This window comes from Dermacentor andersoni, chromosome 4, assembly GCF_023375885.2.
Source record: "Dermacentor andersoni chromosome 4, qqDerAnde1_hic_scaffold, whole genome shotgun sequence".
NCBI lineage: Eukaryota > Metazoa > Arthropoda > Arachnida > Ixodida > Ixodidae > Dermacentor > Dermacentor andersoni.
The window spans coordinates 63,811,401-63,825,890 of NC_092817.1; the positions used below are offsets into that span (position 1 = coordinate 63,811,401).

Sequence of the window (14,490 nt, forward strand, 5' to 3'; positions counted from 1 at the left end):
GTTTAGACGTGACGAGTGGCGCGACCGACGTTAGGAAAAGGGCGCAAAATATACTAAAATATCTACTGAGGTGAAACTCATGGGTCAGCTATTTCGGCACGCACTGCAAGTGGTCGAATAAAAAAATGTTTTCAGCTACGTCTTCTCCGAGCATAGCTGTAGTTTGAGCGTGCGTACAAGGTAATCTTTTTATACTTCTCAAGGGTAAGGTTGCGAACTATGGGGCCAACCAGCACTCTTAAGGGTGCCAATAGGTTTACTGTGTATTGGGCCTGTAGAACATATTTGTACACGTTGGGAAAAAAAGCAATCAATTACAGCTACAGTTATTTCATTCAGAAATGTTATTGATTATAGCTACCAACTCCCGCCGCATGAAGGTAACTGAGCAGTTACTAAAATGTTATCGATTATTTTTTTATTATTTTCCTGACACAATTTACGAACGTTTGACAAATATGGTAAATAAAACAAAGCTGTCCTTGTTATTTCAGTGCGTCTTCTGCAGGCCAGTTGAGGGACTGTTCATCTCCTATAGCAACTGCTCTTCAATATTTTCATCCGTCATCTTTCCTGCTTTGCTTGTGAGGACATCAGGAGCTACACCGAAACCTTACTCGGTGTGCGAGCCCGATGGAATCGTCGTTAGTACATTTACTGCGAAGGAGTTTCTTACTGCGATATCATAGTGAGGTTAACAAAGCAAAACAGAGTAATCGATAAATTACAAAACTTCTAGCGAAATTTTGTACGGTTAGGTGTAATTATTTACGTGTATTTTTTAAACTCTGCTATACTGCAGAATAAATGCTTAAGCGTTGCTTGCTATATCATAGAAGCTACACTAAATTGTGGCGGAATGACATCTTCTTATTGAACTTAAAGGCCATTAACGACACTTGACGTCATCAATATTTTAACCAATTGTTGCCATGGTGTGCTCTAAATGATGTGCTTGGCATTGACTCAGGCTAAACCGTAAAAAAAAAAAACGCAAGCGCGCCATGCTCACGATGGGTGCCCGCCGAATTTCTAATTCGAAGTTTGCTTCCAAGTAAACGATCGCGTGCTGTCTGGTTGTCGAGATGCGTGGGCTTACAATACCCCCTCTGCTTTTTTGGGACAGCCATTAGACGCCGGGTCCATCAGACCACCATTGTCGTCATCACCAGGGACGCTGCTCACGGCGGCGATTGCGAACTTTGTGTACTGTAGTCTAGTTCCTCTCAGCTCCACAAATCAAAGCGGAAAGTGTGAACAGCCTGGTCTCTTCATTTCAGATCTAACGTAGCATCGCAGCGTTCTCTAGATTGCGCTAGCAGACGGCGTAGCGCAACTTATCTCTCCCAGCAGTGGTTCCATTGGGAAGTCTCGGTATCGTCACCAGAAACCATTAGGATCGCCTATTTACCTATGTTCCTCGTTCTCGTTTCACATTGACATGGCTTTATGGTCTGTTTGTTAGTATTCATGTAGCAAGATTTAAAATTTAAGCCACAGTGCAATAAACAACGAAAGGTTGTATAGACGCTTAGCTGTGATGCCGGTTTAAACTGCTCCATTTGAATACATAACCAATTCCGCGTCCGATGACGACATTGCAGCAAGATCTCCCAGTGCAGCAGCGCCATGTTCTGCCCATTAAGGCACAGACCGACGTGTAGCTTGACAATGAATGTCCTTACTATTTCCTTCGCGTAAGATAGCCCTCTGAGGGGCTTGGCAGGTGCGTCGCGTCACATAACAACAATTTACTTGCAATTGTGAGGTATAGCCAGTTTCCTCCGCCCTATACCTATAGGAGTAGCCAGCATTTTGAAACGCCATGTGGCGTGCCCGGCGTTGCGCGTAGGACTAGTACCGCACGCAACACAAGCAAAACACACGGTTTTGAGAGTCTTCAAGCACATACCGCAAGTGAAGCGCCCCCCCCCCCCCCCACCCCGAAGAAAAGGAATAAAATAGCAAGGGCAGAAAAAGGATGTGACAGCTTGTGTTGTACCCTCCTCCTGTTTCTGTTTCTTGGGCTTCACTTGAAGGACATCGTACTAACAAAGCCGAATTTCTACCCTACTTCAAGCATAGCCGCGCGTATCGTTGTCAAGCCTGCGCTAGACACATGCACAGGCCGATAAGAGCGCGCTCACGCACACACGCACACACACACACACACACACAAAGACGCAAACATGCACGCACACATGCACAAGTGCGCACACGAGGCACGCGCTTACACGCACACTGACCGCCAATGTAAGCTTACTTTGACAATCATTTTCATTGGTTCCTACCCATACATTTCTTACATACCGCAGCCTAAGGAGTGTAAATTCTACATACGTGCTTTCACACGCATAAATTCACCATCTTGCTCAGTCGAGATTTATTTTCATACGCTCCTTTTGTAGAAATAAAAAGAAAACGCTTCTGTTGGCGCTTACTCATATTGTATGTGCGTCAGTGTCTTTTAAACAAGCCTTCAGAAATTATTTTTTTAAATATATTGTTTTATTGATAGACCACGCAGGCGAACATGCGGCACTGAGGTTGTATCAGGCAGTGTAATGGGCAGTTTAGATATTAGGTAACCCAAACAACCGCAAAAAAGACGATGCAAGAGTTCAAGCACAGTTCTATGGTCTAAGAAGCATTGCATTATCTCCGATAGAGCAACATAGCATGGCTGATAGCTCTCATAGCCCGCAAACAAAATAAGAAATAAAGAAATAAAAGAAAGAAAGAAGGCAACAAAGAAAGAAAGAAAGAATGAACGAAACCCTGCATAAAATGTTGAGAAGGCCCTTTCCTCAAATTGAACGTGCTCTCAGGGCGTTAACAAAGAGCCTTAACATTTCACATTCACTCATCGAGGCCACATCGAGCCAGCACGTGCACTTCTACGGGGGTGCCCCTAGGATTTAACTCCCGTAAGCAGATCACATTGTTGTTTTATATATCATGTCCGGACATAATATAGGTTTGTCTAGCGCTGTTATCTCCCTCACCGACACCGTCATCTCTACAACTTCCATTCTCACTTATTCTCTAACTATCTAAGTGCATCGGCCGATGAGCACGACTTCTTTACAGAAATGAAAGCAATAGTGAGACGGATTTTTCTTTACGACCATGACCGGGGGAGCGGGGGAAGAGAGTTAATGTCATATTTACTGCGCACTTTTTTTTTATGTGTCTAGAAATCTTAAGGTTGAACGGACAGTGAGAACTTAGGCACAGAAAGCCGAAGACAGTTCGTGAGGCCATATTAGGGAGGGGTCAAATAAGTTCCTTGCATCCTTACGTTCGGGCGCTTGCAGTGAAGTCGCACTAACGGCGCTTCATCTCGTAATGTGATCGCTTAAAGGACATTCCAAAGCATAGGCTTCGTGGCACAAATAACTTCGCATGGTCTCCTAGGCGCGATGTCATCTTGAAAGGTTTAGCACAGGCTCCTGAGAAGCGCGAAAAATCGCCGTTCACAGTGTGCGAGCATTGGTTCTGAAAGGTCAACTACACATGCAGGTCAACGATTCCTGATTCCCCACAGATACTCTACATTCACTACAAGAAGCACCACTTTCTCAAAAGTGAAATATGTTTCAGACAGGTTTATTTCACGACATTTCGCGCCAAACTTGGAAAATTCTTTGAAGTGCACAATAAACAAATTCCCACCAACATGAACTAGAGATGTCGATTATTTCTTAAGCAATATCTCTCGACATGTTTCGCAACTTAATAAGGTGGCAGGGAGGAGGAAAAGGAAGGAAGCAAAGGTAGGGAGGTCAACCAAACGTACGTCCGGTTTGCTACCCTACACAGCGGAAGGGGTTTTAGGGAAGAAAAGAAAGGAGAGGCGGGGAAGAAGGTACTATCAGTGTGACTACGTGCGGATGTCCATAACTTCACGCCTGTAATCGGTCACTGAGGCCAGTCGCTTTCATGAAACGTAGCAATGCCCGCGTCGCTTTGTAAGCCCGCGATGCGTTGGGCCAATTTGTCAACTGTTTTTACGCAGTGGTGCAGCATTCTAAATTATCGGCAAGGCAGCTCAACAGAACATCGACAAAGAAGAGAAACAAATAAAAGAAACCGGATATTCGCTACTGTCATCTTGTAGCTAGCCCATGGGTCTTTAACTTGATAACTGGTCTTGTATTTTATTCATTTATATGATGACATGTACAACGAAAAGATGCAGGCAGCACTTGAGCAACATTTCATTCTGGTATGAGGAAAGACACAGGAGCTGAAACATTGTCTTGAGCCTGCTGAATGATCTCATTCTGGGAGGGTCGCGTCAAAGACGCCAAGAAGGCGAACCAACAAAGAAAGTTTAACATCTCGAAGAAATCAAATACGAGCCAATTTCACTTGCCAGAATTCCCTGTAAACATTTAGGACATAGCTTGTTTTCTGGTCTGGATCAGTTTCTTGAACTAGACATTTTCATTCGCGCGCAACACAGCTTCAGAAAGACATATTCTTATGAAACTCAATTAGTATCACTCACACACAACCTGTGTGTCATTCTTGTTCGATTCTCCTTCGTAGATAACACATTTTTAGATTTTTCAAAAGCATTTGACAAGGTTTGCTATAAACTACGGCTCCAGAAACTTCATCTTCGAAAAATAGGTAGAAAGTTACTTATGTGACTTTTTCAACTAACCGCTCTCAGTGTGCTTCGGTTTACAACATTGATTCAGAGCTTAGTGGTGTTCGCTCTTGCTTACTGCACGAATGGATACTTCACCCTTTTTCTTCATTACTTATATTATTGATTTCATATCCTGCATTTCTTCATATCTTCATTTGTTTGCTGACGACAGTGTAGTCTTTCGGAAAATAACTGCGAACGTTGTAGTTATCCTATAGTAAGATTGTAATGCTGTTCAAGTTGCTGAAGGACATGGTCTATGAAACTAAACATTAACAAGTGTAAATTCTTCTGAGGATCACGAATCAATCAACCGTCACTCCCGTACCTTCTTAATAACATTCCCATAGACCCACTGACCCACTGACCCACTGACATATTATTCGTCTTGAGCAGGGATTATATCGTGATCATTTTCTCTGGAAATTTCCGACCAATCTCTTGGTTTTGTTATTTCATAAATACTTCCTCATTTATAGATTCAAATGAGAGAGTTGGGTGAGTTGTTACGTTAAAAGTTAAAGATTTAGAGTGTGTGAAGAAAGCCGTAATGAAAGCTGAACTGTAAGTATTGCGTGCAATCTCCAAGCCATGCCGAAGAAAGCAGGCATTTAAACATCCAGCTTTGCCGTTGGCCAGCTGGCCATAAATCATACGCAGTGAACTAGAAGTTACAAAGTGGTGTAAAAATTATCCATAATTTAGTCGCAATATTTTCCGTGTGTAACGAACATCCGTGCTGTGCGTACATGTATGAGCCTGGATATTTTTCTTCCTAAATGAACGAGTTGCTGCTGAGTGCCACCTATAAAAGTCTATAGCACTTGTCGCCTTTTCGGTCAGTTCACAAAGCACGTAATGTGCCAAAAAAGTGTCAATAAAAACAAAGCACCTGAAATTAAAAACAAATTCGTTGGAAGTACGTAACCTGTCAAAGCAAAGTTTAATTTCCAGAATAATAGTGCACACCTTTAAGAACGCACACACAAAGTTGGTTCAAAAATTACGCTTTATCCATGACTCGGGCCGAGAGCTCGGGGGTCCGCATAGAGATACCAGTACACTATCTCAATCCCACGGTGCGGCACATAGGTTATAAATTCTTGCTTCATAACAACTTCTACGACGATCAATACTGTGCTTTTCTGCGAGAAAAATTTTGTTCTCAATTTTGAGCAGTGCGGACAGAAAGACCAATGCATCTCGACCTTGTTTATTTAACTGAATAGGGTAATAGACCAGCAGTGGTCTGTCTATGCCACAAAGATAAAAAAAAATAAACTCAGCACAAGAAGAAATGCTAAGAGAATAGTGCGTAACTGCGTTACAAAGAATTGTAACGTTTCTGCAAACATAAGGTTGGAGAATATTGAAATGATGCGTTAGTATTTCATGATTTCGCCAACATAAGTTCTTATTATTAATTAATTCATCAAAATGTTGCTGAAATATAGTTATAGGAATTTTTTAGTCATGCCAACAAAAATACTGATGTGAGTCGTCGCACACAACGTGAAAAGATGCTTACACAAAGTCATTCATGAATGAATCGTACTGGTGAAAGCCTAAAATATATGCAACAATAGCGCAATGAAGGGTGTGGTTCCAACATTACTGCACAATATCTCTGTGGGTTTAATGACAAAATAAGAGAGATTGGCAAGAAACAAAAAATAAATGAACACAAGCGATAAATAATTTAGTCTGGTATCCCGCTTAGCATGGATTATAAGCAAAAAAATATTTGTTTTAAGACGCCTTCGGTTTGAAGATTTAATTCGGAAATGCCCACAAGAGCTGCTGTTAAGCTTAGCCTGAATTGAGGGTTGTGTCACACTGCGTTAAGTGCATAAAGCAGCAGCATGACAGCTTCCACTGCGGTTTAACTCTCGAACAAAAAACACTCAAAGTTCGTCGTCATGACATGTTGTACTGCACAATTTCTGTGGGATTACTTCCCTTTCTTCGACACGCAGGAATTTCTAGTTATGCAACGACTATGTTAAGGGCAAATTTGCTTTTTTTCTCTAACGTTTAAGACTTTCTTAGCCAAGTGTTTAGTACCCCCTCCCCCCATGCCCAATCTGTTCCCGTAAATTTAAAGGCTTTCTCTGAAATACTACGGCTACAGAAACCATTAAAAAGGCTTTCACAAAGATGAAAGGGCTTGGGAGTATATAAAACAAAACAGTACACTCATAATATTTCAACTGTTTCTAGAGTGAATTGACTTCAAAAGACACAGACTTTGTATTTGTATTTGAATTTGTATTTAACAACCTGTAGAAGCTACGGAAAACACGGGAAAGGCGGGAGATGGAAATTGAAGACGATGAGCAAAACAAGAACAAGGTAAAAGCGGGAGCCAACGTTACGACAAGTGGACTTGCCTTTTTGTAGGAATTGTCTTGAAAAAGAGAAGTACACTTGTCGAAACGTTGGCTGCCGCTTTTACTTTGTTCCCATTTTGCTCATCATATAGAGGCTACAGTTGTTTAACTACGCCGTACAGCATTTTTCCGAAGTTTCGAAGGTAGGTTTATTGCCGGGTTTTGTGTCGAGCACTCCATGGCATGGCGCTTCGAATAGTTCACAAGAGTGAAAAACCCTGCCATGTATTCGGTCTTATTCTTAATTAGAAACGAATGTTCCAAGAAGGCCTCCGCACGCGGCTAAGGTAATCGGAGTCACACACTGAGCGGCTTCAAAAACTCAAAAAACGTTGGTGTGCGAATCCTAATATTAACTGCATGTGACTAAGTTCCCCATTGCGAGCCTAAGTTAAATCACCACAGCTAGGTGGAAAGCCGTGATCGTATTTCCCAATCAGAACACTCACGATAAAAAAAAAAAAAAGCTTCGATGCCCACGATGAACTGTTGAGCAAAGCAGCCAGTTTTCTAAAGGTGCACATTAATACTTCAGGGTGGAGTAAAATTCCATAAGGAACTACGCATCAGCACATAAGTTGATAACGTCAGTGACAATACGATGACTGCCTTCAGCCTAAGAAAAAAGTTTGCTTTGCTCGATGGCACGTGTTTTGCTTCTATACGTTCTGGTGTCTTCATTTGGAGGGAATCAGAGAGAGTCGTGGTAGCTATAACATAGGCAACAAGACAAAACTAAAGCAACAACTAAGTATAAAGTTGAGAAGAACTGAACCATCACACAAGAACGCAGCAACAGCGCACGAAGCAGAAAAAAAAAAGTGCACTCACTTCCATAGCAAGGCGATCTCTCACTTTTGTAGAGTGCCTCAGGAAACTTTAACAAAGGGTCACAGTGTTATCGGAGCAAACACCGTTTTTGTCAATGGTTGGCACAGCGATATAATAAACATTCTTTCAACATGGCACGCTTACTCGTTTCAGCACATATGCGCCTATGAACGAATGTATTCCTGGGCTATACTAAAGGAGCGTGAGTTCGTAATAATCAGATGGTGTGCTTTGTTTTCATAAATAAATAAATAAGGCATACCTGACTTGAGCTTCCCGTCTCAGCATTCATGCACAGATTGGTGATTTTTTTTAAATCGCTGCGCGAAGTCGGTTAATGCTCATACGAAGGCAGTTTAATTATACAAGGCATTTGAAATAAGCAGACCCTCTGTGCCTTTACTAGATCACAATGTTGAGCAGGGATTTGCACTTTGTGCAAGCAATGTACGTGCCTTTCTGTGCGTGCATGCATCCGCATGTGTATGAAGAAACCGTCAAGTTGTTTAAAACCTTGTCTTTTCAACGCCCTAAAAATGTGCACCGCGATGCAGCCACCATGATATCTTGGGATTTAACCTGCCGTTTTATCACCACCTTCACAATAATACCCCACTTGTTAAGATTTTTCCCGCCACTTTTACCCAGCAGCAAAAGGAGGCGTTACCCGCCGTGGTTGCATAGTGGTAGTGGTGTTGGGCTGCTAAGCACGAGGTCGCGGGATCGAATCCCGGCCACGGCGGTCACGTTTCGGTGGGGGCGAAAACACTTCTGAACTTAGATATTCAGGTGCACGTAAAACAGAACCACAGATGGTGCAAGTTTCCGGAGTCCCCACTACGGCGTGCCTCGTAACAAGATCGTGGTTTTGGCAGGTAAAGCCTTATAATTTTCTTTTATAGATGGCATTACTTTAACACTCGTGGCACCCACCTTGGGTAATAGGCGTGACATGAAATAGGCGTGACAGGCGCGACATGGAAAACTGCGCAGAAAATAAAAAAAATAAAAATCCGCTACTTTTTCACGGCAAAAGTCAGCGAATAGAAAGCAGGTGTAGCTGGCCCACTAGACATGTACTTCAATTAATTGCCCTGTCAAGAATTAACTCGTTCGCAGCGCTGTCATTACAGAGTCGCTTAGAAATAAAACATGTAAGTATTCTTAATGAAAGAAAGAAGTTTCCGTTGCCACAATGTAGTACCTAATCTCCCTCCGTCTTGACGTTATTATTCGCCATACTGGCACCAAATTGGTGATTTTGACCTTGCTGTGTCCGTCTCATATTGGTAGTGGTGCCCTGTGAAGTATGTAACCCCCATACGCTGCATATAAAAGGAACAGCCCATGCAAAACAAGCCGCATCCCTGCCGGGATTCGAACCCGGGACCTTTGGATTAGAAGTCCAACGCGCTATCCACTGCGCCACAGAGACTTGAACGTGAGAGCTCGGCTTGAACAATGTTAAAGCTCTTAACAGAGAGAGGGAGAGAGAGAGAGAGAGAGAGAGAGAGAGAGAGAGAGCTGAAGAGGAAAGGCAGGGAGGTTAACCAGATATCAGTCTCCGTCTTGCTACCATACACTGGGAATGGGAGATAGGGGTTAGAAAGAGGACAGAGAGGAAAGCGTTAAAACAAAACACGCACACACGGAGGCACACACACACAAAAGGCGTTCCAGTTAAAGACGTTCACAAAGGCCGGTAGATCGCAAAAAGCGTAATAGTGCTTGCACGGCCTTCTTCTGTGGCGGTAGGTCCTTTCAATGGTGTAAAATTCTTTTTTCCGATAGCGGTTGGTCGTCCAGCTGGTCAAGTTCGTGTCGAAGGCATTCCCTCTGTGCATTGTACTGCGGGCAGGTGCAGAAAATATGGTCAATCGATTCTTCATGGCCGCAGTGGTCACAGGTTCCGGTATAGGTCATCCCCCTGCGGAATGCATAGGCTTTGGTAAAGGCAACGCCCAACCACAGTCGATATAAAAGCGTGGCGTCTCTACGGCGAAGCGGTGATGGCGCTCGGAGACTTAATGTGGGATCAAGAGAGTACAGTCGCGTATTTCTTAAATGCGGTTCATTCCATTGCGACGCGGTGCACTGCCGAGCAAGTAGGCATGCTTCCGTGCTGCGTCAGTCTAGATTCTATGCTCATATTCCGAGATCATAGAAATCTTGACAGCTTTTCAACACTTTTTTTGGCGGTTTAAACCTATTGGTCGGTGACCATCTGGTCGATAGTTCAGTAAAAACTTTGTTGCACTGCTGGAAGAATAAAGGAATTCTGAAGTGTGAGGTACTTCAATCACGGAAATACGTTTGGACGCTACTGCCTCCACAATAAAATGCAGTGACCATTACTTAACATCGGAGGCGTTACTAGCAGAGCGCATATCATCGTACCACATAGCTTGATAACCGCTGTGCTTGCTAAAGAAAAAAGAATGCCAGCGTCATCGAACGGCCTTGTCTCAGCTCTGGAATTTTGAACAGGTCGATAATCCAATATAAACTCCTAAACGTGCACAGTCAGGTGCGCAATTATCAGGTAGGACTTAAGTTTTTGGAACGTTGAATCTTTCAAAATATTTTTTGTAGACATCTACTGACACCCTCCTTACTATAGATTAAGAGACATTAAAGCACTGAAATACCTGAAGGGATGTTTCTTTATCAGCAACTTTTTTTTTTGTTCTTCTAATGATTGAAAGTAGCTGAATTAACCACGCTCTACGTATCCGCTATATGTTGCATCCAGACGCCAGCTATGTTCGAACACCGATGCGTAACCATGCCGACACCGTTTTCTTGGCCGATATTTATTTGATAAGTTTATGAATGTTTAATTTGTCTTTTATGTAGGGGAATAGATCGTGAACAAAGGAGTTCAAGGTGAAATGAAATGTACCATACAGTTACAAATAATTCAAATAGAAGAAACACAGAACTATCTTGCAGTTACATATGTCCCCTTCCCTAAGACTCCCTGGTCAGTTCACACTAGACGAAAATCTATCTTGCCGCGGGACACGCGTGCTCAAACCCCCTCGCCCCCCCCCCCCCCCCCCCAACCCCAACCTCGCGTGTCTGCTCCCCTACCGACAATCTTCCTCGGTTGGAGGAAGCCTCCTTCCGGAGGCGTCGGGTTGTGGCGGTCCAAACACCAGCTATCACTTCTGCTTTGAGTAAACTCCACGTGAAGACGAAGTCCAGTGTCCGAAGTTCTCTACTCTACATCTACATTGTATATGCCCTGGAACAGACAGTCCGAGAAAGGGTATTAAGAGGTGTTAACTTAAGAACTAATCAATCTGCAGACTATGAAGGATGGATCATAGCGAATACGTTCTATAAGTCACTTTTGTTGTATCTGCATAAAATTGGTCTTCGCGCCTACCATTAATTTCAACCTAAACTTATTCCGAGGGGCCACCCGAACGAATAAAGAAAAACAAGCTGATATTTTGTACTTCTTATTCGTGCAAATGCAGTTGCGATTATCTTATCATGACGAATAGGCATGCAGTTGCTCACCGCGCCAAGCTACTGGAGTAGATTGAGTTGCTTATGCGACGTGGAAGACATCCCCCTTTGAGTGAATAGTGGGTATTGACTCAAGCTACATCAGTTTCAGCAGGTGAAGAGAGTCACGCTTGTTAGGCCAGGGAGCATTAATAAAATTCAAAGAATCCGTGTAGTGAGCACACTTAATATTTTCATTAACATTTAGCTTGATGTGCAAAGACACTCACAAAAAAGCAAAAGCAATAGAACCTACGATTTGTATAGTTTCGCCAACAACACTATTGCTCTCTCTTGGCGCTTTGGGAGAAAGAGCGTACTTCTGAGACACCATGGGCTAATTTATTATAGTAACGCGGTTTAGATTTATGATACGTAATTCCACCACAAAAAAAAAATTATGTTTAAAAATTCAGTGTTCCGTTTTTCGGGCAGTATATAGCATGCGCTATCCAAGTCGTTACTCTTCGTCGCCATCGTGGCTCTCTAATTGAATAGACCCAAGAAAGCCCGGTTGGGGTGACGTTTGAAAACGGCCTGTCCTCTTGCATTAGCAGAATGAAACGCTTAGTGCTTTTGACAACATTTTTCCTCTCGCTTTCCTCCTGTCAGAGAGATAAAGGAACTACGTGGAGGATCTGCTCTTCCGAAAGCGTCTGAACACGCTTCACCTTTGTTGTTTTTGCGGCTTCGCATTTGCATCGTGAATTTCGAGAAACAACAAAATACATTTAACCCTCATTTAACCCTGTCTATTCAAAAGAGTAGGCAAAGAAGGGTGAAAGTAGCTTTTAAAAAGCTTCCGGACTGCGCGGCGCAGTTCTTGGCACACTAAGTTTTTTTGGCAGAACGTCATACTGTATAAAAAATTGCTTCTATTCATTAGGAAATCTAGAAATGTGAAAACCCAGGCGTAAACTGTAATTTTATGTTCAGCCCAATGATCCCTGTATTCTTTTTCCTCGATGATATTGCTACGGCACAATATGCGCGATCACGAAAGGCCAGCAGTGTGAAGACGACGACGACGATTAGAAGCTAGCGCGGGCTGTTGCCTCTTGGCCAAGCGCAGCGTATTTTCCTTGTAAATATATTTGTACATAGCTTTTCGTCTGCGTCTTCCTACGTAACATATCTGGTGGAGGTGGACGTTCCCTGTACCTCGTCACGGAGCTTCGCAGTGGACGGTACGTCGAGCCTTCCTTCATGGCTCCCGGCGACGACAACCCGACTCCGCCGGCTCCGACACCTGCTGCCACTTCGACGACCTACATCACTCTCCCCGCTCCCCGTGATCCTGGCGTATTCTCGGGCCAAGATGGGGAAGACGTCGATGACTGGATCAGCCTGTATGAACACGTCAGCCGCAATAACCGGTGGGACCCTACTATTATGCTCGCCAACGTAGTCTTTTACCTCGGTGGCACACCTCGAGTTTGGTATCGCACGCACGAAGATGAGCTCACCAGTTGGGATTCACTTAAGACACAGCTTCGAGACTTGTTCGGCAACCCCTACGGTCAACAACTTGCCGCGCAGAAGGCGCTTTCCGGCCGTGTGCAGACGTCAACAGAGCCCTATGTCACGTACATTCAGGACGTCTTGGCTCTGTGCCGCAAAGTTGACACCCACATGACTGAGTCAGACAAGGTTTCCCACATCCTCAAAGGCATTGCCGATGACGCCTTCAACTTGCTCGTTTGCAACAACGTAGCGACGGTGGATGCTGTTATAAGAGAGTGCCGCCGCCTGGAACTCGCCAAAAGCCGACGTATTGACCAGCAGTTTGCCCGTCTGCCCAACACCCCAGCGACATCTTCCTGTGCCGACGCTCCTCGTCGCAACAACACTGCCGATGTTACCAGGATCGTCCGGCGTGAGATCGAGGCCGCCTATCCGGCTGCCTTCGACTCCAGTCCCACCAACACATCTGCAGTCACGGTCTCACTGATCCAGGCAGTTGTCCGCCAGGAGTTTGAAAACATGGGTCTTCACACCATCTGCTCGGCCCATCGCCCTAATACCCGCCCGGCTTCTTCGATTTCGCCCCGTCCCGCATCTTCTTACCCACCACGTTTCCGCAACCCATCTGAATGGCGCACTGCTGACGACAAGCCTATTTGTTTCCACTGCCATCGAATCGGGCACATTTCTCGGCACTGTCGTAGTCGCTGGAGTTCCCCGAGCCGGCCTACTTATACTGCCTACTCTCGCCCCTCAGGTGGCCCTTCTCGTCCCTATGCCGCACGCTCCGATAATGCTGCCACTGATTCTCCTGCAACGAACCGCCCCTATTCTCGTTCGCCTTCGCCCCAACGACGACAATCTCGCTCCCCCCAGCCCCGTCGCGCCTATTCGCCGACTCCCTTCGGACGCCGCTCCCAGCCGGAAAACTAGACGATGCAGCGCCTCGAGGTGACGCTGCATTGCTCCCTACGCCGCCAAATCCTCTACTGACTTTGCCCACTCATCTGAACCTTCTTGACGTGCAAGTCGACGGTGTTTCTGTGTCTGCTCTCATAGACACTGGGGCGCATTTGTCCGTAATGAGCGCTGACCTTCGTAACCGGCTCAAGAAAATTATCACGCCCGCCACGACGCCTGTTGTCCGTGTCGCCGATGGCGGAACAGCCCCCGTAATTGGTATGTGTACCGCCCGCGTCTCCTTCGCCGATCGCTCAACAATCGTGCTATTCACAGTCATCGCCCACTGTCCCCACGACATCATCCTCGGCTTAGACTTCCTTTCCGCACATTCTGCTCTCATCGATTGTTCCGCCAGTACTCTCCGCCTTGACCTGCCTGTTCTGGATCCTGCTGAACCACACCCCAGTCGCCTCAGTTCCGCCGACTTCGTTCGCTTGCCACCTTCGGCACTGACCTACGTTGACCTAGTGTCATCCCCACCAGTCCCCGACGGTCACTACATCGCGGCTCCTATGCAAGACGTCCTCCTTACACATGGGATCACAGTACCCCATACAGTTTTATCTATTACGGCGAATTGCGTCTGCCTGCCAGTGGTCAACTTTGGCTTGACGACACAAGTGCTGCCACGTGGGATGTCTTTGGCCCAGCTTTGTTCATTCGAGG

At 44.9% G+C, this 14,490-nt stretch overlaps 1 non-coding gene across 1 annotated transcript; it reads right to left on the bottom strand.

Moving 5' to 3' along the window:
- Positions 1 to 9,243: 9,243 nt before the first annotated feature.
- Positions 9,244 to 9,316, bottom strand: TRNAR-UCU (transfer RNA arginine (anticodon UCU)). The gene has a single exon. It is a non-coding gene; the product is annotated as a tRNA-Arg (tRNA).
- Between the last annotated feature and the right edge of the window lie 5,174 nt (positions 9,317 to 14,490).